Below are 22156 nucleotides of genomic sequence, written 5' to 3'. Positions count from 1 at the left end.
TTGGTTTTGCAAAATTTATTTATAGGTTATATATTATTATTTTATGAAAATGTTTGAAAAATGTTTTAATCCCAAGATCCATTCGAGCAGAGAGTATGACATTGCACATTGCAGCCAGGAGAGAGGTCCTTCCTTATAGGGCAGTGGTTGATCATTATGGGCATCGAGAGTTTAAGTGTAAGAAACCATTACAGGGCTGATTATCTAATGGACTTTGTCTTACATGAATTCACTATTCTTTGGTCTTCATAGGGTGGTTGAATCCAAGGATCATTTAAGTGTAAATGTTGGGCCCAAACGGTTGAATTCATGTGGGTTTATGTGAGATCAATGTGGGGTCCCACACCATACAATATCAGGCCTAAATTGGCCATGGAACACCATGGGTCGTGAGCCTTTGAAGTAGATGGGCCTAAGGCCCGTAATTAATAAGATTAAGTAAGCTATCACATCAACTTAAGTTGTCATGTTTTCTGGGTTGAATTTGGTTTGGTAATGGGTATAGAGCACCTATCCTCTCAAGAGGATAAGGCTTATCTCTTAATAGAGTCTAGAGCTAAATCAGATTTGGATAATCTAATAATTTGATTAAGAGAGTGTTCCATAATGGGATAAAAGAAGAAGAGGGCGAACCTAATGTTTTCAAAATTGGACTGGATCAGAAAACCGGGAACCGATCAGGTCTCTAGTTCCAATTATACAATAAATTGCTTTTTTCAAAAAATGTTGAAAAGGTTAGAGAACCGTTGACCCGAGTGGTCAAACTGCTAAACTGTTCGACCTAGTCAGTGGTTTGTGAGTTATATGCTTTATTTTTCTTTATTAAAATAATAAAAAAATTCCACCTACCCCCATCGAATTAGTAATTGCGGGGGGGGGGGGGTTATAGGGTTCAAACGAAAATCATTCCCTTAGCTTGACCTATGGCAACCTACGGCGATGGCGACCTATGACAAGCCATAGTGACCCATGACAACTCACAGTGGTTGGTGACTCGCAGTTGAAGCTCCATCTATGGCAAATGCAAGGTTTGCATTTCTCAATTCTCACTCTAAGTTTGAGCTATCGTCGAGTGCATGGATTTGTAGTGGTGACAGTGACCTACGATGAATGCAAGGTTTGTATTTCTCAGTTCTCACTCTGAGTCCGAGCCGTCGTCGAACACATGGTTTTGCAGCGACAATCGACAATTTAATCAATGACACCCACCATTTACAAAGTACAAAAGACCACTAGTTACAGATCACTGGTTTCATCCACAATCTATGAAAGTTTTGCACCAACATTTTCTTCTCCACCATCGATGAGCCTATTTTCACAATGGTGATTTTAATCACTAGTGGCGATTTTCCCCTTCTCTGTGTGACCCCAACACCGTCAAACCTCCATTATCGGTGGAAAATTTTCTTGTATTTTGTTTAATTTTTATAATATATTTATTATTTATAAATATTTTCTATTCTTAATTTATTTATGACGTCACATGTTGAACTGTTTGACCCAAACGGTTGAACTACTAAACCAGAAAATGGTGCCTTGACCAGTTCTGTTTCTAGGTCGGTTTTCAAAACCTTGGGCAAACTAGACTAGAACATCTCTCTCTCTCTCTCTCTCTTATTCTCTCTTCTTATCTTTTGTCTTTCAAGAAGCCCTAATTCGATCTAGGCTTTTAAGAACTGATTTTTGATCATTTTTTCTTCAAGTTTTTGCAAGAAAAAATTTGAGGAAGATTAGGCTCACTCACCCCATTAGATCCAAGCAAGTTGGATAGCGGTTTTGGAGAAAACAGTATTGCTGAACCGGCTTCAACTATACACCGCGTCATCTTCAGTGGATGTTGGTTTTAGGATTGATTTGGGCATGAACTTCCACCTTGGGATTTGCACTTGTGGTATTCGTATCAGGTATAATTTCCCTTTTTGATTTGGTTTCAAATCTGGTCCAATTCAGTGCAAGATTAATTCGGAAAAATGCAAATTTTCAAAACATTGAGAAATCGGTTCCTAGAAAGATTGGAAATTTTTTGAAAATCTTTCCAGCCATCTAACATGATTTGCCATCCATAAGGTGGATTCTAACCGTTCTAACAGTTATTTTTATGTTAAGCTTATATTTAAAAATTAAGCATATACCATGGCCAATAAGGTATTAATAGAGGTTTGCTTCACAATAGGAGAAAATACCTCTTTGTATTCTATCTTTTCTATCTATTCCCTTTGCTATTAGTCATGCTTTCAATTCTTCAACTCCTTTCTTTTAATGTTGCTTTTTTTTCTTGAAAATCAACTTGTAACCAATCACCTTCTTGCTTAGGTTGTAGTAATAAGTGTTATTTTAACGTAATGACTCCATTTATATCGTAGCTATCACCCACTTGTCCCTTCACCATTACCACACTCAAGTGCAAATGATACCACATTCTCAAATCTGTATTGAATCGAGACCTCTTGACCCTTTGTTTTCTATCTTTAATTAGACTTTGAACTTGATGTGGTTTACATAATCACCACCATGTGTATCTTGGTATGGCTCCCTTTGGGATGTGTTTTATGCATGGTGTAAAAATCTCTACCAACACTTTACATGTATCATCTAATTTGGTTGCACCTAGATCGTGACTTCTTCTCTTGATAAACTTCTTCCTCTTGGTTTCCTTTTTCCATGTTAGATCTCACCATGTATTACTCAAATAAGCCTTTGTCGGAACAACTTTGAAAGGTTATTCTATTCACACGTTTAAATGGAGTATGATGAAGGATGATTTGGTTCGACCTAGTAAAAAGGGGACACGTGGACACGATCTAACCAAGAGATGTCAGCTTAGCTCGACATGCCTAGTTCGCAACAGTTGAGCTTGGACACCCAACCACTTCGACATTAAGCCACCTCGGTCCCAAGGCACTTCGGCATTTAGTCCAGTTCGGAACTAAAAAGTACCAGCTCGGGGATACCGATAGACCACTATGTGACGACCTCGGAAATCTCTCCAACAGACCTCGAACCTTGCGGGATCACGCCGCATAATGGCAAGCCTTATTTCCTCCCCGCTTGGTTCGGGAGGAATTGATAAGCCTTATCAGTTGGTAACGTTATCCTCCAATTAAAGCGGAAATAGATCCCATCGTGACAAAGATCCAGAAACCGATCCACAAAACCCTCGATGACTTAGCTATATAAAGGCTCCAACTCCGATAACCTAAGGTACGCGTGATTTCTCTGCACTCTAGCTCTCTAGCTTTCTATACTCTCAAAGCTATTCAGCTCGCAACAACTATCTTACTTAAGCATCGGAGCGACCTTGCCGGGTTAGCCACCCCAGGTTCCTTGATCTTGTCTTGCAGATCCATCTAGCTCATCGTTCGACTGGAAGCCATATCATCCTCCAGCAGGGAGCAGTCAGATCACGCAACATCAATTGGCGCCGTTTGTGGTAAACGCTACAAAAAGCCTTCTCCACAATCAACAACTCATCTGAAATCAATGGCATCCTCCAGTCACGCTGGATAGAGCACTGGAATGAACGTCTTTGGGGGGTAACCTCAGTTGCCATCAGTGTGCATTGGTTAGTTCACCATACCGCTTACTGCGGTTGGGATCCCAACACTGACCATGCCACAAAGCGCTACACAGGTAAACGCTCCGCTCCCTCAAGTCGTGTGTGCGACCTTCGCTGAACCGTTTGTGGTTCCCCCTGGAGTCGGGCAGTCCCAGTTCAACGACCTAGTACATTGTGTGCGGGTCATTCAGGTCCAAATGCAACAAGTCCAACAATTCCAGTAATACCAGCAACAAATGTTCTACCAGTTCTACCTAGTTGCAGTTCCCTCCACTACCGCAAAGCCAGTAGTCGGTTCCACCCCGACACCCAGCATCTCAGCAGAACCGACCTCGCGTGCAGGACATAACTCAATCTCCCAACTGAGGCGAGGAGACTTCTCAGGTTCCAGCCCCTCCCAGGAGCCAAGTCTCACCTTGTGGGAGGAGAGACGAACACATCACTCCGCTTGCTTCGCAAGACAACCTCAGAAACAGGTCCGAAGGCACTCAACCCACTATAGCCATTCTTCCTCGGCGTTCGCATCAAGAAGGTGGTTCGCTCGCAGGTAACCGGTTTGGGGTTCTAGCCGCGAACTCAAGGCAAGGCCCTTCCATCCATGGTAGTCAGCATCAACATCTAGAGAACCAAGAGCTACATCGCGGAAAAACAGTACCAGACCACACAGAGGTTAGCAACACCAATGCAGAGCCAACAAAGAAGCAGCAGCAAAGGCATCACAAGACACGTCGGACTTCAGTCCATAACAACCAAATCGCGAGGCCAAACCAACAAAAACATATTAAAGGTAAAGAAGAGGCGAGCTCAGTAGCCACAAAGACCTCTCCTCTCCTCTCTGGGTCATCCCCTCTATCCTCTGAGCTATTGGCGACCCCGATGTCCAAAGACTTCAAAATGCCTCCCCTCGATAAGTATGACAGATCTTTTGATCCTAATGACCATGTAGATTCCTTTAAGTCCCAGATGCACCTAGTTGGGTCTGACAAGTCCTGCATGTGCATGGCTTTCTCCACCACATTTAAAGGAGTTGCTCGGACATGGTACCAGAACCTCGCGCCAGGAACAATCAAGAATTGGGCGCAATTCATGGAGTTGTTCACCTCGCACTTGATAACCACCAAGAAGTGCCCGAGGTCCCAAGAAAGGCTCCTCAATGTAGTTCAAAGAGAAGGGGAGTCCATCAGAAGCTACATCAAGCGCTTCAATGACACCTGCCTGCATATCCCCGACCTAGATCTAGCGATGAGGCTCACGGCAGCAAAGAAGGGCATAACTCACAGGGAGTTCAAATGGCATGTAGTGGCCAACAAGCCAAAATACATTACAGAATTCCTCAGGCTCGTCGATCAGTTCATCGGGACCGAGGAAGAGATGAATTAGAAGACCGATAATCCAATAGAAAAGAGAAAAAGAGAAGGTGACAACACAGGTAATGACGAGAATAAATGAAGAAAGAGTAAGTCCCCGACCAGGGGAAGAAACAAGTCCAGGAGCCAATCTCCTTCACGATCTCGCAAGTTAGGTCAGCATTCTAGAACTCCGTCTACTGAAAGGACAAGCTATACACCCCTCAACGCGAAGCGAGGAGAAATCTTGATGGCAATCAAAGACTCCTCCTATGTCAAGTGGCCACCTTACTTGAGGGGAGATCCCGCCACCAGGAATAGGAACGTCTACTGTCACTTTCACAAAGACCATAGACACAGTACAGAGAACTGTAGAAACCTCCGTGACGAGATCGAGGAGTTCATCCATCACGAGTATCTAAAAAATTTTATACGAAGAGAATAAAGAAACCAAGCAGATCGACAAACAGACCGACAGGGGGACCAAAGAAGAAACGCTCCTGAGTCTAGTAATAGGCAGAACGAACAGCCGCCATGGCAACTGTCCGAGGAGAGATCGATCCGCGGAGTAATCAATATGATTACTGGTGGGTCCATCATTGCGGGCTGCACTTCGACAGCAGGTCGAACTTCAATTCGTGAATTAGAAAATGAGGAGCAGAACCCACCGAAGAGACCCAAACTTGAAGACCCTATCTACTTCACGGAGGATGATTCATGCGGGATCCAATATCCTCACGATGATGCCATGGTGATAAAGCTGAGGATAAATGATTTCAAAGTCAAGCGTGTCTTAGTGGACTCCGGTAGCTCAGCTGACATTCTGTTCAAGGATGTCTTCAACAAGCTCTAGCTCTAGCAAAGCGACCTTAAGCCAACGGATACCCCTTTGGTAGGCTTCAACGGCGAGGAAGTCAGACCTCTAGGGCGAGTCATAGTACCCGTAGAGGTCGACATGTGGCCAAATATTGTAAGGTTCGAGCACACACTCTTAGTGGTCGCAACTCCCTGTACAATGCCATAGTAGGTCGGCCCATTATGCACACACTACGTGTAGTAGTATTCACCTATTACTTGGCAATGAAGTTCCCTATGGACTATGGAGTAAGGGTTGTGCAAGGCGACCAGTTCAAATCTCGCAAATGAAGTTCCCTTGGCTGATTTCATGGTAGAATGCACGTTTAGCACCGCAATCCCCGAGTTGGATGAGCTCGAGCACACGGAGAAGACTTCAACCAGTGCAGCACCAATCCCGGTTAGAGCAAGTCCGACATGGGATGAAGAGTCCTGAATCCTCCATGTTGATGGCTCATCCAACCAACAAGGAAGCGATGCAGAGATAATTTTGTATGGTCCAACCGGGGTGAAGTTGAAATATGCGCTCTGGTTTGGGTTTGCATCATCCAACAATGAAGCAGAGTACAAGGCATTAGTAGTCGGGCTCGCTCTCGCAAAGGAGTGAAGACTAAGCATCTCATCATATGTAGCGACTCCCAACTTATGGTCAATCAAGTCAGCGGCGAGTATGAAGCCTGCGACCCCACCATGGCTGCTTATTTGGCCAAGGTCATAGATGTTCTACGTGGCTTCACATCTTATTTCATTAGGCAGATCCCAAGATCTGAGAACGCTGAGGCTGACGCCTTGTCTTGGTTAGCCAGCACAAGCAGCAACACCATGCAGACCGTGTACATAGAGAACCCCTAACGATGATCGCGACCCACAACATACAAAATTTCTTATGGAGGAATATAGTATGTCGCTTCGAGCTACCTCGGGTACTCATCTCCGACAATGGAAAGTAATTCGAGGACATCAAGTTTCGGAACTGGTGTACCGAGATAGGAATACAGCAAAACTTCACCTCAGTGGCATACCCCCAGGCAAACGGGTAAGCGGAAGTCACCAATAGAGCCATACTCCATGGACTGAAAGCTTGCTTAGCTTGAGCAAAAGGACTGTGGGTGGACGAACTGCCCAGTGTGCTATGGGCCTACTAAACCACTATCAAGACGGCCATGGGTGAGACTCCCTTCAATCTCACTTACGACATGGAAGTCTACGACGAGGAGACAAATGATGATGAGCTCTGTACCAACCTAGACCTGGTGGAAGAAGTATGAAACATGGCATACATCCAGACTACAGCCTACCAATAGAGAGTAGCTCGGTACTATAACGTCTTGGTCAAAAAGCGACACTTCTATGTCGGCGACCTGGTTCTTCAAAAGATTATGGTACCTGAGCCTGGTGTTGGTAAGTTCAGGCCGAACTGGGAAGATTCATACCGAGTAAGACAGGTATTCGGGGTAGGTATATACGAGCTCGAGACTTTGGAAGGGAAGCAAATACCTCGAGTGTGGAACGTCGACAACTTGAGGAGATACTACTCATGACGCCGAACTGGATAGAGGACTGGGAGTCACTCCCAGAAGCCTAAGGGCCATGATGTCGAGTTGATATAGGACCTCGACACTATGATAAGTCCCAGTCGCCTCTTCGGCACGGGCAAACAAATTCCAATCGCCTCTTCGACATGGATGCACAAATCCCAGTCGCCTCTTCGGCATGGGTGGATAAGTCCTAGTCACCTCTTCGGCATAGGCAGACAAGTTCTAGTCGCCTCTTCGGCATAAGCAAATCAACCCTCACTTCTAAGGTATAGACAGCTCGGGTACAAGCCATACGATGTCTAGCCCACCTCGGCGTATAATGGTAGGTTGATCCCATTCATGGTCAAGCCTGACGGCACGACCCTAAGGGACAACCAACACCTAAGTAGCCCATGAGTAGACAGGTCGAGTATATACCCTACGATGTCCGCTCACCTCGGCGTACAATAATGATAAGTTACCCCTACTCGGAATCCAGCTCGTTAACTCGACACTTCGGGGTAACCAACACAGAAAAATTTCTTCAATATCCCTACTCCTATTTGGTTTAGTTCGCCAGTTCGGGAATTCCCTTAGAAACTTTTGCACAAAAATAGTCAAAATGTTTTCATTTCATTGATGTAAAATTTTTGAGTACAAAGGAAAAACTTTCACTATAAACCGAGCTCGGAGGCCGGGGGTATACATCATAAGGGTCCAAGAGAAGAGGCAAAAATTATGCATCCGGACTGCTAGGCAGGTCGGTCTCCATATGATCCTACTCCACGTCCTCTCGACCTGATGGGCCTGCCTCTAGGAATTCATCGTTGCTTTCATCTTCGGAGGAGTCGGGCTCTTTATTCGCTGCCTTCGCCACCTCGGGAGTAAGGTTAGACATAGTAACAACTCTGAGTTCCAGTTCGGGGAACTGCTGCTGCATCAGATATTTACACAACTTGAAACCAGAATGGTAAGAGCTCGATCCATACTCGACCTAGAGGTTGTGGAACTCCGGAGACTCCTTGAAGTTTTCAATGGCACACTCCCTCTCTTCAGCTAGCGCCTCTTGAATGGCAGTGTTGAAAATCTCAGTGCGCTCTTTGATCGTCACTTCAAGGTTTTCGACCTCGCGCTAGAGCTTCTCCTTCTCCTCAGTTAGTGCCAGGATCAGCTTCTATTGACTCTGAGCTCCCTTCTTAGTCCGATGAATCTCGCTTGAGCTATGTCCAGCTCGCGGTAAAGCTTCCGTGCCTTCCACTCGACTTATTGAGCTTGCTTCAGGCAGATCTTGGATTGGTAGACCAATGAATGAATGGCGGAGTTCAACTAGTAAAGGAAACATAGGTAAGTACACTTAAAAAAAAAACAGGCAAGGAAACAAAGTGTAAGGTAAGAATACTCACCACCATGCAATAGCTGGCAGCCCGACCTCCGAGCTAACTTGTAGGCATGTCGGCCCACTCCGCGACCTCAACGTGAAAAATGATGTCCTTACTCTTGAGAAGCTCGAGCCGAGGGGTCATTATACTTTCCTTTTGGAGCTAGGGCTTGGGCGCAGGAGTGCTCTCCAGTTCACGAGGCAAAACGTCTTCGCCCTGGTTTTCGTCCAAGTCCACAATGGGAGGCTGAGGACGGACCTCCTCCTCCGGAAGCATGATAGAGATCGGCTTCAGTGCAGTGACCTCGGGCGGAATGAGGGCAGAAGGACTGGCCTCCCAGCAAGCCTTCTTTGAGGCCTTCCTCTTCTTCCCTCTCTAGAAGCTCTTCAGAAGGTTCTCTGTAAGAGGAAAAGAAAAGGTTAGTCATGAACTAAAGAAAATTCAAAGTAAACAAGTTCTGAGGTGGAGGCCTACCAGGAGGGCTCAGTCCAGCTCACACAAGCTTCTCCTCAGCCAAGAAATCTCTCATCTCCTGGCCAAGGTCCCTCTAGGAGTTAACAACCGCCCTAGTCTCTGTGTATGAGCTTACTCTAGGATCTTTGATAGCCACCCTCCAGTGAGTCGGGAAGGGCCATCCCTCAGGATTTCAAACAAAAAAGTATATCCTCTTCCAAGCCGGTACTTTGTTCGGGCTACCGAATAGGATTTTAAACCTAGGCCGAGGAGAGATGTAGTAACTTTGTCGGACATCCCCGCGCAGACAAGTGGAGTTCTTTTTGATCGAGCAGATTGAACTAAAGACGTCTAAGGACAGAGGTCGGTTGTACTCGTGGAACAGGGAGATAGTGCCTACTATGGTCCAGATAGAGTCTAGGTGTAGTTGGTCGATGGTGATGTAAAAAACTTGATTATTTTCATAATAAATGGATGGACCGGGAAGCGCAGCCCGACTACGAGCTGCTCTTTGAAAACTGCAAGCTCATGGTGATTGTGAGCCCAAGGGTACTGGCTTAAAGGAACGCTAATAACTAGGCTATCAGGGAGACGATAACGAGCTACCAAAGACAATAGCCTATCCGATGTCATGGTAGAAGGACCGAAGTCATCCAGATCCCGACCTTGAGAAGAAGATGGGACCTCCTCTTTGAAGGATGGTCCCTCCTCCCGAGCTTCGGGCTCCTCAGGCCAAGATGGCCCAACTACAGGTAAAGAGGTTTCCTCTAAGGGGCGAAGGGTGGAGCTGCCTAGCGAGGTGCTGACCTCGCCAGCGGGAGCCGAGGACTGCACCTCAGCACCCTCGAGCTCACTAGAACCGCCAAGGAGCCTATCAATGCTAGCACTATACATGTTAAAACAGGAACAAGAAAGGAGAACAAACTAAGAAAAGACGAACTCACCAAAAGGAGAACGACCTCGGAATACAAAGAAGGAAGTAGCGAGCTGAAGGACTCTGATGCGACCTTGGGAGAGCTCAATCACAGGATTTTTGGCAAGGAAGAAGGGTCCCTCGACCCCCTATTTATAGTTCACCATGAGGTGATCAACGGCTGAGACCTGCTCGATCCAACGTCTCTCATGAAAACCGATTGCATGATGCCGGAGAACGAAATCGGTTGAGCGTGTTTTTGACGTCCGCGGAGTCCATAAACAGCATGACGTTCGCGCGTACACCTGACGCGACCTGGGTTATTGCTAGTTAAACCAGAAGTTCGAACAGGTCCGGCCAACTGATCCGCTCGGCAAACCACCTAGACCTCATGCCAAATCCACCTGAACTCATCATGAACTCCCCGCACCGGGTCGAAACCCTTGGCTCGGGGAGTGGGGGGCAATTGATGAATGGTGATTTGGCTCGACCTAGTAAAAAGGGGACACGTGGACACAACCTGACCAAGAGATGTCAGCTCAGCCCGACATGCTTAGTTCGCAACAGTTGAGCTCGAACACCCAACCACTTCGACATTAAGTCACCTCGGTCCCAAGGAACTTTGGAATTTAGTCCAGTTCGGAACTAAAAAGTACCAGCTCGGGGATACCGACTCAGACCACTATGTGACAACCCCAGAAATCTCTCCAACAGACCCCGAACCTCACGGGATTACGCTGCATAATGGCAAGCCTTATCTCCTCCCCTCCCGGTTCGGGAGGAATTGATAAGCCTTATTAGTTGGTAACGTTATCCTCCAATTAAAGCGAAAACGGATCCCATCGTGACGAAGATCCTGGAACTGATCTGCAAAACCCGCGAGGACTCAACTATATAAAGGCTCCAACTCCGATGGCCCAAGGTACGCGTGATTTCTCTACTCTCTAGCTCTCTAGCTCTCTATACTCTCAAAGCTATTCAACTCGCAACAACTATCTAACTTAAGCATCAAAGCGACCTCGTCGGGTTAGCCACCCCGAGTTCTCTGATCTTGTCTTGTAGATCCATCTAGCTTGCCGTCCGACTGGAAGCCAGATTATCCTCCATTAGGGAGCAATCAGATCACACAAAATCAGAGTCCTTCATAGGGCTGGGCTTTGTTCAACTGAGACTTGGGGTTCTTTTGGGTGTGTGTTTTTAGGGCTAATTGTGGGTCTCTTTGTGGAACAACTGAAGGTATTGATTGTTTCCTTGTAATAAATATTAGGGTAAATTGCTGAAACCTCCCCTAAAGTTTTTGGTTGTTGTTGAAACCTCCCCTGAAGTTTGGCAATTGTAATCACCTCCCTTGAATTTTCTGACATGGTTGCAAGTAGACCCTCTATGGTAGAATTTTCTAAAAAAAGGCATTAAAATGTCCAAAATACCCATGCAATTACTTTTAACAAATATGTTTATTTTCCAAATTTTCTCTTCATATGAATCACTACCCCAAACTCTTCCAATGTCTTTTCTGAAATTGATTTATTTTCCAAATTTGCCCTTCATATCAATATTCAAAGGTAAAGCTACAACTTTAAATTCTTTTTCTTTTTGTTGTTCATAAAATTTGTATTATTGTTTTTTCCCATAAAAGCCAACCTCAATAGTAACTGCATGGGTATTTTAGGCATTTTCATTTCTTTTTTTTAGAATATTCTACTAGAGGACATCTACTTGCAACTCTATTAAAAAGTTCAAGGGAGATGATTGTAATTACAAAGCTTCAGGGGAGATTTCCGCAATTTACCCTAAATATTATCTTAATAAAGGCATATATATATATATATCTGGTTCGGGTATCACATAGAGTGAACACATTGAGTAAACACTCAGTAAATTTTCTGACACATATCCCTTAAACACTCAGCTATCAGAATATTTATTGAGTGCTAACTAAAAGTGTGCTTACAAGGAGTATGCCTTGTAGATCCAGATTCGCATATTTGTGATGGTCATCACTGTGAAGTGTTTTCTAATCCGTGAAATCTAAAAACAAATCGATACCATCTTGTTAGAAAAAAAAAATGGTGCTTAAAACACAAATACACACACAAAAAAAACATGTTCTTAATTAGGCGTTTTTTATTTCTGAAAAAATGACTTATTGAATTTCTAGTTTAATTTTCATCTAGTGATTCGATATTATGCTTCATAAATAAATCAATGGTGGATCCCCCACACAGTCCATAGAAATTGTAAAATGAAATATCTTGCAGCAGTTATGAGTAACTAATGTGAAATCTCATCCACTAGTTATCAAGAGCCCTACTCTCTGATTACTTTCTCTTCATTTATAAATAAAAAATAAAGGGTTTTCTTCAATGATAATGGTGCTTAACTGCTTTATTAATTTATGCCAAAGATGTATCATGGGGTCAAATGAGAGACTCAGCCTCTTAGTTGAAATATGCAAGTGAGTTGGAGGAACCAGGGGACATTAATTGAACCTGGCCCCTGGTTTGCTTGGATTGAGTAAAGCAGGGTGGCAGCCATTATTTGGATCGGATTGGGTTGAATTTGGGTGCTAGGTCCACGTGGCTCCAATCTAAACTTTTCCTTTTTCATGAAGAGATGGTGAGTGTGGAGGAGGTAGTCGGTAGGGAAGACCACCGTCTTACAACAATTAATAAAGCTTTGCGTGTTGCCAACTTCAAGCCTAATCACCTTCCTAATTTCCTCTTCCCTTCTCTTTATACCTTCTGACCAATTAAAACTAAATTTTATAACAAGATTATATTAGAGCTTGTTACGTAGAAGCTTTACCTGTTCCACCATACGAGAAGGTTAGTTAAGATTGACAATTATCATTGTTTTTTTCCACTAATACAAGTTATCTATTCTTAATTAGAATTGCTTTGCTTACGTTGATGGTTTACGTCGCTTTATCCCTTTAATTGGTCAACTAACTAATAAGATAGCGGATATTCTGGGTAGGCAGCACTTTTACAAGGATATTCTGAGGACCCACATAGATATACAAGGTATGTAGGGTTTATTTGGTATGTATTGGGTAGATCGATTTTTAGTTTATTTTTCTTTGGTTCGTGGAAGATGTATTCGTCAAAAGTCAAAGTACTGAAAAAAACACAAAAAGTTAATTTTGGACTGATTTTTAGAAGCTCTAAAGAAACTTTTCATGCCTTTTGCGTTTTATTCTTGTGGGGAAAGACACGAGAAGAATATCAAATGAATCATGTGTCTGCCAAACATACTTCAAACTATTCAGATATTCATGTAAAAACTCAATGTATTTTTAACTGCATAACTACCAAATGATCTTTCAAAAAAATACACCAAACGGGCCCTTACTTTGCCATGGCCTAAAACCATACAATCTTGTAACTCTCATGTGGGCCGGGGCCAGATCATTTTTATCTATGACCCACTGGACCTACAACATGGAATCATGGGCCAAGTCCCAAAGCCTTTACCTTGGAGGACTGATTCCAGAAAAAACCAGCCATCCTAAATTCTTGTTTTGTCAACCATCAGTTAGCAAGGGACGACCAGTCATAATCTACACCGTGAATCATGCACTGGCGTGGGCCTCTAAGCCCACTGTTTTTGGTGGCTTCTTGCTTGCTGGGGCCTGCTTCCCCCTGTTTGCCCAGCAAAAAAGGAAGGAAAAACAGAGCTTTGTCTTGTTCTTTTCCCCTAAAATAAGAGAATACAATGAAACCTCATGTAGATAGCTTATTACACTTGAAATAATAAGCAAATAAAACAAAACTCAATTTTGATATCCCCTCCCCATGAGGATAATTAAGAAAGCAAGAAACCCAAAGAAAAAAAAATGTGAATCATTTCCCAAGACTAACTATATATGATAGCTAAAGCAATATCTGATCCAAAAACCAAAAGTCCAACAAGGTGTATCCAAATTGCAGGCTTGGGGTGCTTCATCTACCAAGTCAAAGAAGATGACACGAAGCTAGTGGTGCAAAAATGAACTGGTCTCTACTCTCTAGTTAGGGGATCTGCTCTGCTCTGCACGCTTTTATGAGCTTAAGCTTACCAAACAGTCCTTTAAATATCTAGGTATAGCAGCCACAAGTCCACACAACGACCCTTGAACCTGATCCGGTTAACCCACCGGAATCTGCCCTTGGCTTGGCCTGTGGTTTAAATTTTAGGCAGCAACCAGCGTCACCGGATTGGCCTTGTCAAGGCTCAGATATATTTTTCCGGTCTTGGCCGACTCATGAATCCTACCCATTTTCATCTCTAAACCATCAACTATTAATTCTTGAACGAAGTCGTCACATGGTTTGATGGGTTCTTTGTATACAGAGTTTTGAAGATTAGATAGGGTCATTCCATTATGTTCAAAGAGCAACGTCACTGAGGCTGCTATATTATATACCTTCACAATAAACAAACTGGATAAATGGATATAATAATCTTAGAAGTGTATTTAAGAGAGAGAGAGAGAGAGATGGGTTGCTGTTTGTCTTGCAGATCATCGTCTTCATAAGTAACAGACTCGATATGGTAATCTCTTCTGTGTTCATTTTTTTTTGAGAGAGAGAGAGACAGGCTGCTATTTGTCTTGCAGATCATCGTCTTCACAAGTAACAGACTGCATATAGTAATCTCTTCTGTGTTCATTTTTTTTTTTTGAGAGAGAGATTGGTTGCTATTTGTCTTGCAGATCATCGTTTCCACAAGTAACAGACTCGCTCGATTTACAAATCTCTTGTGTGTTTATTTGAGAGAGAGGACAGAGAGATGGGTGGGTGTTTGTCTTGCAGATCATCGTCTTCCTTCGATGGAATAAGAGTGGTTCACCAGAATGGTTTCGTGGAGGAGATCGACTATCCGGTGACAGTGAGTGAGATCACGGGAAAGCCACCAAAGCACTTCGTCTGCACCATGGCTCAGCTCCACTCCTTTGGCTCAAAACCAGCACTGGCCCCCGACACTCAGCTTCAACCCGGCCAGCTCTACTTCGTATTACCTTTCTCCGTGTTTCAGTCCGATGCCTCTCCCGTCGACCTCGTCTCTCTGGCCACAAGGCTCACAGCGATCGCCAAACGCGGCGTCTCCGCCTCCGATGCTAGACACCCAGAAAACAGTCCTATGTCAAGGCTTAACATCTCCGCCGCTTTCAGAAGTAATTCCGCGCCTGCAAGTGCTAACTCGTTCTGGGACCAAGTCACAAGCAGTGTGGCACAAGAGGCAGATCTAGCGGCTTATCGGTGTCAAACGTCAACTACGGCTCGGTCGTGGAAACCCATCCTTGAGACCATCAACGAGAAATCATTCCATCGTTGTGAATCGGATTTACAGAGCAAGCGGTTCGAGGTCAGTAGCTGATCTGATCTCCGTGTTGATTATGTATGGAGCTCAACTCTAAGGTGGGATAAGATATTGACTCAGTGCTGGAGTCATTGTGAATTGTGATGCCAAGCGATCCGAGTCGACGATGTAGATCGGTTCCGTGGTTAGGTATTGTCTATTGACTCAGTTTAGGCAGAAAATTTTCAAGTGGCATATCACGTGTGACTATGTGGGATGGGAAACACTATACTTGACCATTGGATTCCCCGTTTTCTATCTTGGGCCCTTCTGTGTAGTTTTCTTAACCTGTACACCATACCTCTTGCGTGTATGATGATGTCAGAGGCAAATGATTTGATTTGATGGTATAATTAACACTAAATTGCAATCTGTACCTCACCTTCTGACAGGAGATGATGGTTTTGGATTTTAGTCATTTGAACGTAATTTAGCTAATTCTTGGGATTTTTGTTCAATCTGTTTGTTTTTTATTTACATGGAATGTTGATTCTGTACAAATGGAGATTTGATTGAAAACTAATACCTATCTCATGCATGTGAGTGTGTAAATGGACTGGTTTTGGGTTATACCACATCCAAATCAAAATCAATTATTGGATGGACCAACATATTGAATAGGACCATCCAGACTTGGTCCCAATTCCCAAGTATATAGTGGTTTGGATAGGATTTAGTCCATTTGTAATGATTTTTATTGGATTGGGTCAGATTGAATCAATATGGATCAGGTTTGCATTGGTATTATCCAAGGTTAAGTTTGAGAATGCTTAAAAATAAGTATTTATTCAAATAGCACTTATTTTGGGCCGGGATCACATCAATAAGTATTTGTTTGTGTTTGAAAAATAAGTATTTACTATGAGAATAAATATTTTTAGGGAAGCTTAAAATTTGGGCTTATTTTTAAGTGCTTATTTATTTTCTGACTTATTTTGACCCGCCATATCATTTTAAAATTACCTATACCATCCCTATTTAAATAAATGCTTTTTCACTAAAAGCTCATAAGTACTTATTAAAATAAACATTTGTTTTTTAGCACTTATTCAACAAGTACTTATTTTTTAAATAAGCACTTCCAAACTTGACCTAAAATAAAAGCAATTTGAATAGACTGAGTTGTCCAGACATTAAATTAGACCAGTCCAAAGTATTAATCGAATCAGATTGGACTTGATCCATCTATAATGGAACTCATATTGGACTAGATCAGATTATACCAAATCTGATTCAACTGACAACGCTACGAGTGTGAAGGAGATTGGATGACTCAGAAGCAACATCATATGTAGGGAAAAGGTATGGCAATGGGGCGGGGCGGGGATAGGGAGCCTCTCCCCATCTCCATCCTCGTGAAAATCCCCATCCTCATCCCCGCTAACAAGGACAAGGTTATCCCCATTCCCCATAATTTTTTTATAGTGTTAATAATTTTGTTTTATTTTATTTTAAAAAATAAAAATAAAATAATTAAAATTTACAATCCTATTAGAAAAGATTCAAACATATTCAACCATATTTTTTAAAATATTAATATATAGATGTATGTGTATATATATATATAGGGCCTTGCTTGGTTTTTGAGGAAGCAAACCCCATACAAATTTCTACTCCAAGTATTTGAAGTCAAGCCTAGAAAAGCTATCATAGAAGTGTATAAAACCTATTTGTACATATTTGTACAGTACAAATACATACAAAATAATATAAAATAAGAGGCTTTGCACTCTACATATTTGTATTTGTATTCCTTCCAAATTGAGCATAAGCTAAACCGGGATTTTCTTATTTTATGAATCCCAATGAATAACAGGTCCATCCCAATTGGAGGACAGGTAGCCCTATTGTGTACCTAGTCCCATGAATTTAATAAATAAATAAAAATAAAGTTGGTTCCAATTATCATTAGCACCATGGATTCTATAGACATTCTTTTCTTTTATTGGCAAAAAAGAAGAAAAAAAAAGAAAACTTCAGATATTCAAGATATATAAAGATGCATGTCTACATGTTGGAAGAATTCATGAGAAGAATTGTACCACTGAAAAGTTGTACAATTTCAGTGGTACATTTTCCTTAAGGTTATGTTTGGTTTCAAGGAAAAGGTAGACAAAGAAAGGGAAAGGTAAAGAAATCTTTACAAACCTTGTATATGTTTCCCTGTCTTTCCATTCAATTCCTTTCCCTACCTTTTCCTTCAAACCAAACATGACCTAAAGAACTTTTTCATAGAAAATAGGAAGATGATCGAATTAGATACTACTTCACAATTGACTTCTTAGTCCCTAACCCGTTCCTTCAAACCAAACCTTGTATATATATTAGTGATGCAGGGCGGGGAGTGCTCTCCCCGTCCCTGACCCGTCCCCACAGGGGGGAAATCATCCCCATCTCTGCCCCATTTGGGGCGAATCCCCACGAGAATCGAGGAAATGGGAAAAATTGCCATCCCTAATAGGGACCAATGGAGCTCAAACAGTCCTCATGATTTATAATACGAGGCCTTGCTTGGTTTTCGAGGAAGCAAACCCCATACAAATTTCTGCTCCAAGTATTTGAAGTCAAGCCTAGAGAAGCTATCATAGAGGTGTACAAAGCCTATTTGTACATATTTGTATTTGTACTGTACATATTTGTACAAAATAATATAAAATAAGAGGCTTTACACTCTACATATTTATATTTGTATTCCTTCCAAACTGAGCATAGGTAGCCCCATTGTGTACCTAGTCCCATGAATCTAATAAATAAATAAATAAATAAAAATAAAGTTGGCTCCAATTATCATTAGGCATGGATTCTACAGACATTCTTTTCTTTTGTTGGTAAAAGAAAAAGAATAAAAAAAGAAAACTTCAGATATTCAAGATATATAAAGATGCATGCCTACGTGTTGGAAGAATTCATCAGAAGAATATGTGAAGTTTTATAAGGTTTTGAGAGCCCAATTTGACAGAAAAGTTGTACAATTTCAGTGGTACATTTTCGTTAAGGTTATGTTTGGTTTCAAGGAAAAGGTAGGGAAAGGTAAAGAAATCTTTACAAATCTTGTATATGTTTCCCTGTCTTTCCCTTCAATTCCTTTCCCTACCTTTTCCTTCAAACCAAACATGACCTAAAGAACTTTTTCATAGAAAATAGGAAGATGATCGAATTAGATACTATTCACAATTGAGTTCTTAGTCTCCTCAATTACTTTTTTCGTTTAATTAAAAATGCAGAAAAGGGAGAAATTTTCAACAAGTCATAACAAGCATACATCACTGCTGACGTGGACTATTCTCTACTATGTACACTAACGTAAATGCATGTCTAGTTTAACTAAAGAAAAAAGGGTACAAAGAAAAAAATGATTAGATTTTGAATTTGTTTATTGTGCATTAGATGCCATTAGATAACAAAATTAAAATATTTGGACAACCACCATTTGCAAGCATCGACAATATATTAATGTTAAAATGTTCTGATTTAACTTAAGGCTTTTTAATGTTTCTTTTTTTTGCTGCCTTTTATCTTTTAACTTTTAAGAAGTGCAAAAAGGAAAATAAAGAGAAAATTTCTAAAGGATCATAAAAAGCATAGATCCTATTGATATTGACTATTTCCTTTTATAATTTACTAGTAATTAAGCAGGCACATTGCTTTCCATATTAATTAATTGAATTTTAGATATATCATAATTAAGATATAAATTGAAAATTAATAAAAGTAACAATATGACTAAAAATAAAATTAAATACTTGTACTAAATGCACACTTGCAAAAATTTTAAATTGCAATAATTATTATGATTACTACTACTACTACTACTACTACTACTACTACTACTACTAAATTTTGTGTTCCATTTCTATCTTAAATAAAAATAATTTTTATATGATGATTATATAACATTAAAAATGCTCCAAAATGTTTTTGACAAAACTTTGTACTTTTTATTTTTTGTGTTTGATTTTTTTAAAATATTTATTATTCAATTATGACATCATGATTTTTTTTGAAAAGTTGGATAATTGATCCACCATTTAGATAAGAAAATAGCTTTATTTTCAAACCGATTTTAAATTATATATTTCATCTACAATATATAAATAATTTTTACTTATCACACTTAAATTTTGTTTGACATAATTAATATATAATTTTTTATATATTCTTTTGATTACTTGTACTTTTTTTATTATTTTTTAAATATTTATTATTTAACTATCATATCATCGATTAATCCATTTGACCTAAAACACTAAACCATGACCCAAAAAAAGTTCTAGGTCGACATTAAATTTTGTATTAGATTTCTATTATTGGTAAAATTATATCTTATGTATAATATTTATTTTTGTTCAATATAATGAATGTATAATATTATAGATGCACCCAATATTTTATTTTTTATAAATACATAACGTTATATCTTATATATAACATTTACTTTTATGATTCTTTGTATTTTCTATTTTAAAAATTTTATTATTTGACTATGCCATCATTTCACTTCTAGGTTGATTTTAATTTTAGCATTCCATTTTTATCATTTACAAAAATAATTCTTACATTTCATACTTAATTTTGTTTAGTATAATGAATATACAATATTAGTGACATGCCCAATTCTTTTATTTTTTTTTGTATTATATATTTTATATATTTTACTTATTATTATTTAATTATGGCATTATTTATTAACGCATTTGACCATAAATGGTTGAATTGTTTACCCACCACCAAGAGGGAATAAAATGATTTTGTTTTCAAATTATTTTTCAAAATATTTATTTTTATATTATTAAAATTAATATTATAGATTTAATTAGTAGAATTTAATGATGAGAAAAATATATCTTAAATATATGATTTAATAAGAGAATATACCTTAGATATGAGATTTAATGAGAGATCATAGGAAAATAGTTTTACTTCCAATTGGTTTTAAATTTTACATTTCATTTCCATCATTAATAAAAAAAAAATTATTTATGATCAATTAATGTTTTCAACCTTTCGTTGACCTAGGCGATTGAACTATTCGAACTGTCACTCAGCGGTTTGAACTGTCTAACTTGGGCAGTTCAACCATTGCCCCATTCAACCAAGTAACCAGGTTACAGGTTACACACTTAAGTATGTGCAAACTTTTGGAAGTCGTAACTTTGCACTCCGATGTATGATTGGGGTAACTTTTCAAGATCTACACGTTCCAAGGGCCTTAGGCACCTTGCCTTGCTATTTTTGTGGAAAAACCCCATTTTTTGGCCCCAAATTGCAATTTTTAATATTTTTATAAATAAAAAATAAAATCTGAATTAAAAACATAAATAAATGTAATATATGTAAAATATAATTATAAAATATATGTAAAACATAATTATACTATTTATTGATAAAATATGTACTTTCACACACACACACACACACACACACACATACACACAAACACACACATATATAGTGTTGATGTAGAGTGGTTTGACACGTTTGACATTGATAGTCGAACCGGTGACCTGTGACCTGAAGGCAAAAGCGTGTTAGCCTCCAGGTTGGTTTTTAAAACATTGTTTATCTACTTATTATTGTTTAATATGTCAAATATATGATGTTAAAAATTTCTATATTTTTTGTATTTTATATATTTTTGAATTTTATTATTTAGTTGTGGCAACATGGATTGGCCCATTTGAGCCAAATCATTTAATTTCTTACCACCACCTAGATGAAAACACTATTTTTTCCCGGTAGATATTAAAAGTATAAGTTTTTATGCTATTAAAATTATTAATTTATTTTGTATGGGTTTAATTATAGAATTTAATGATGAGAAAAAACAAAAAAGCCTTACATATATGATTCAATGAAGGCGAATGCAAATTAATACCTTAGAGCTATGTTTGGTTTTAAGAAAAAAGTAGGGAAAGGAAAGGAAAGTTAGGGAAACCTTCATAAATCTTGTATAGGTTACCTTACATTTCCTTTCTTTTCCCTACTTTTTCCTTCAAACGAAACATAGCCTAAATGTTAGATTTAATGAGAGAGAATTGAGTGCATTGAATATCTTGAAATTACCTATTTACAACTAATTTAATATCAATAACCAACTACCCTATTTGCCCTCATTTTTTATTAATAAATTAAAATATAGATGGATAAATTTTGTCCATAGAAATTTCCAGAAATATTCTTGAGGCTATTCGTACTTTTTAAAGTAGTATAGATATATAGTGGTGTAGGAAAGGTGTAAAGCATGCTTGCAAGTAAAGGGTAAATATACAAATTAACATTATGTAATCAAATTTTGACTTGTATGACTTGTATTATGGTTTTTTAATCATTGTTGACCTAGTTGATCGGACCATTTGGCCTAGAAATTGTCCAGACAACCAATTCCATTTCACCCCTAAATCACTTTTTGGCGAAAAATTGTTGACTTGGTTAGTGACCTGCTATCTCAGGCAGTTGAACCATCAACCTATTTGACCCGAACAATTCTTTTGGCTATTCTTTTTTGTTTTAGTTTTTTTTTTTTTAATTTTTTTTTAAATTTCAATGGGCCTTCTATTTAGACTGGATGGTCAAATTGTTGACCTGAAAGCCGATGGCCAAAGCCATTTTGATTTTTAAAACATTGGCCTGAACCAAAGCTAAGGCAAGTATTTGCTTTACAAAGCATAGATTAGTAGAATTTTAGCTTCTTCCAAGCATTTGGGTCTTCTACCAACAAACCCAAGTTCATTTAGAAATATTCTTGTGGTTGCTTTTTCTAGGTGTATTTTCAAGCTACTATAATTTGTATAACTTTA

The 22156-nt window shown here is 39.8% G+C and overlaps 1 long non-coding RNA gene across 1 annotated transcript; it reads left to right on the top strand.

Annotated features, from left to right (window-relative positions):
- Positions 1–13910: 13910 nt before the first annotated feature.
- LOC148844092 (uncharacterized) lies at positions 13911–15817 on the top strand. Its single transcript, XR_016103861.1, has 2 exons — positions 13911–14552; positions 14713–15817. It is a non-coding gene; the product is annotated as an uncharacterized LOC148844092 (long non-coding RNA).
- The last annotated feature ends 6339 nt before the right edge of the window (positions 15818–22156 follow it).

The sequence above is a fragment of the Nelumbo lutea genome, chromosome 8 (genome assembly GCF_056320005.1).
Source record: "Nelumbo lutea isolate HS-2025 chromosome 8, American lotus-T2T, whole genome shotgun sequence".
Lineage (NCBI taxonomy): Eukaryota > Viridiplantae > Streptophyta > Magnoliopsida > Proteales > Nelumbonaceae > Nelumbo > Nelumbo lutea.
Note: the sequence above shows the minus strand (reverse complement) of the source record. Positions and strands in the feature narration are given on the sequence as shown.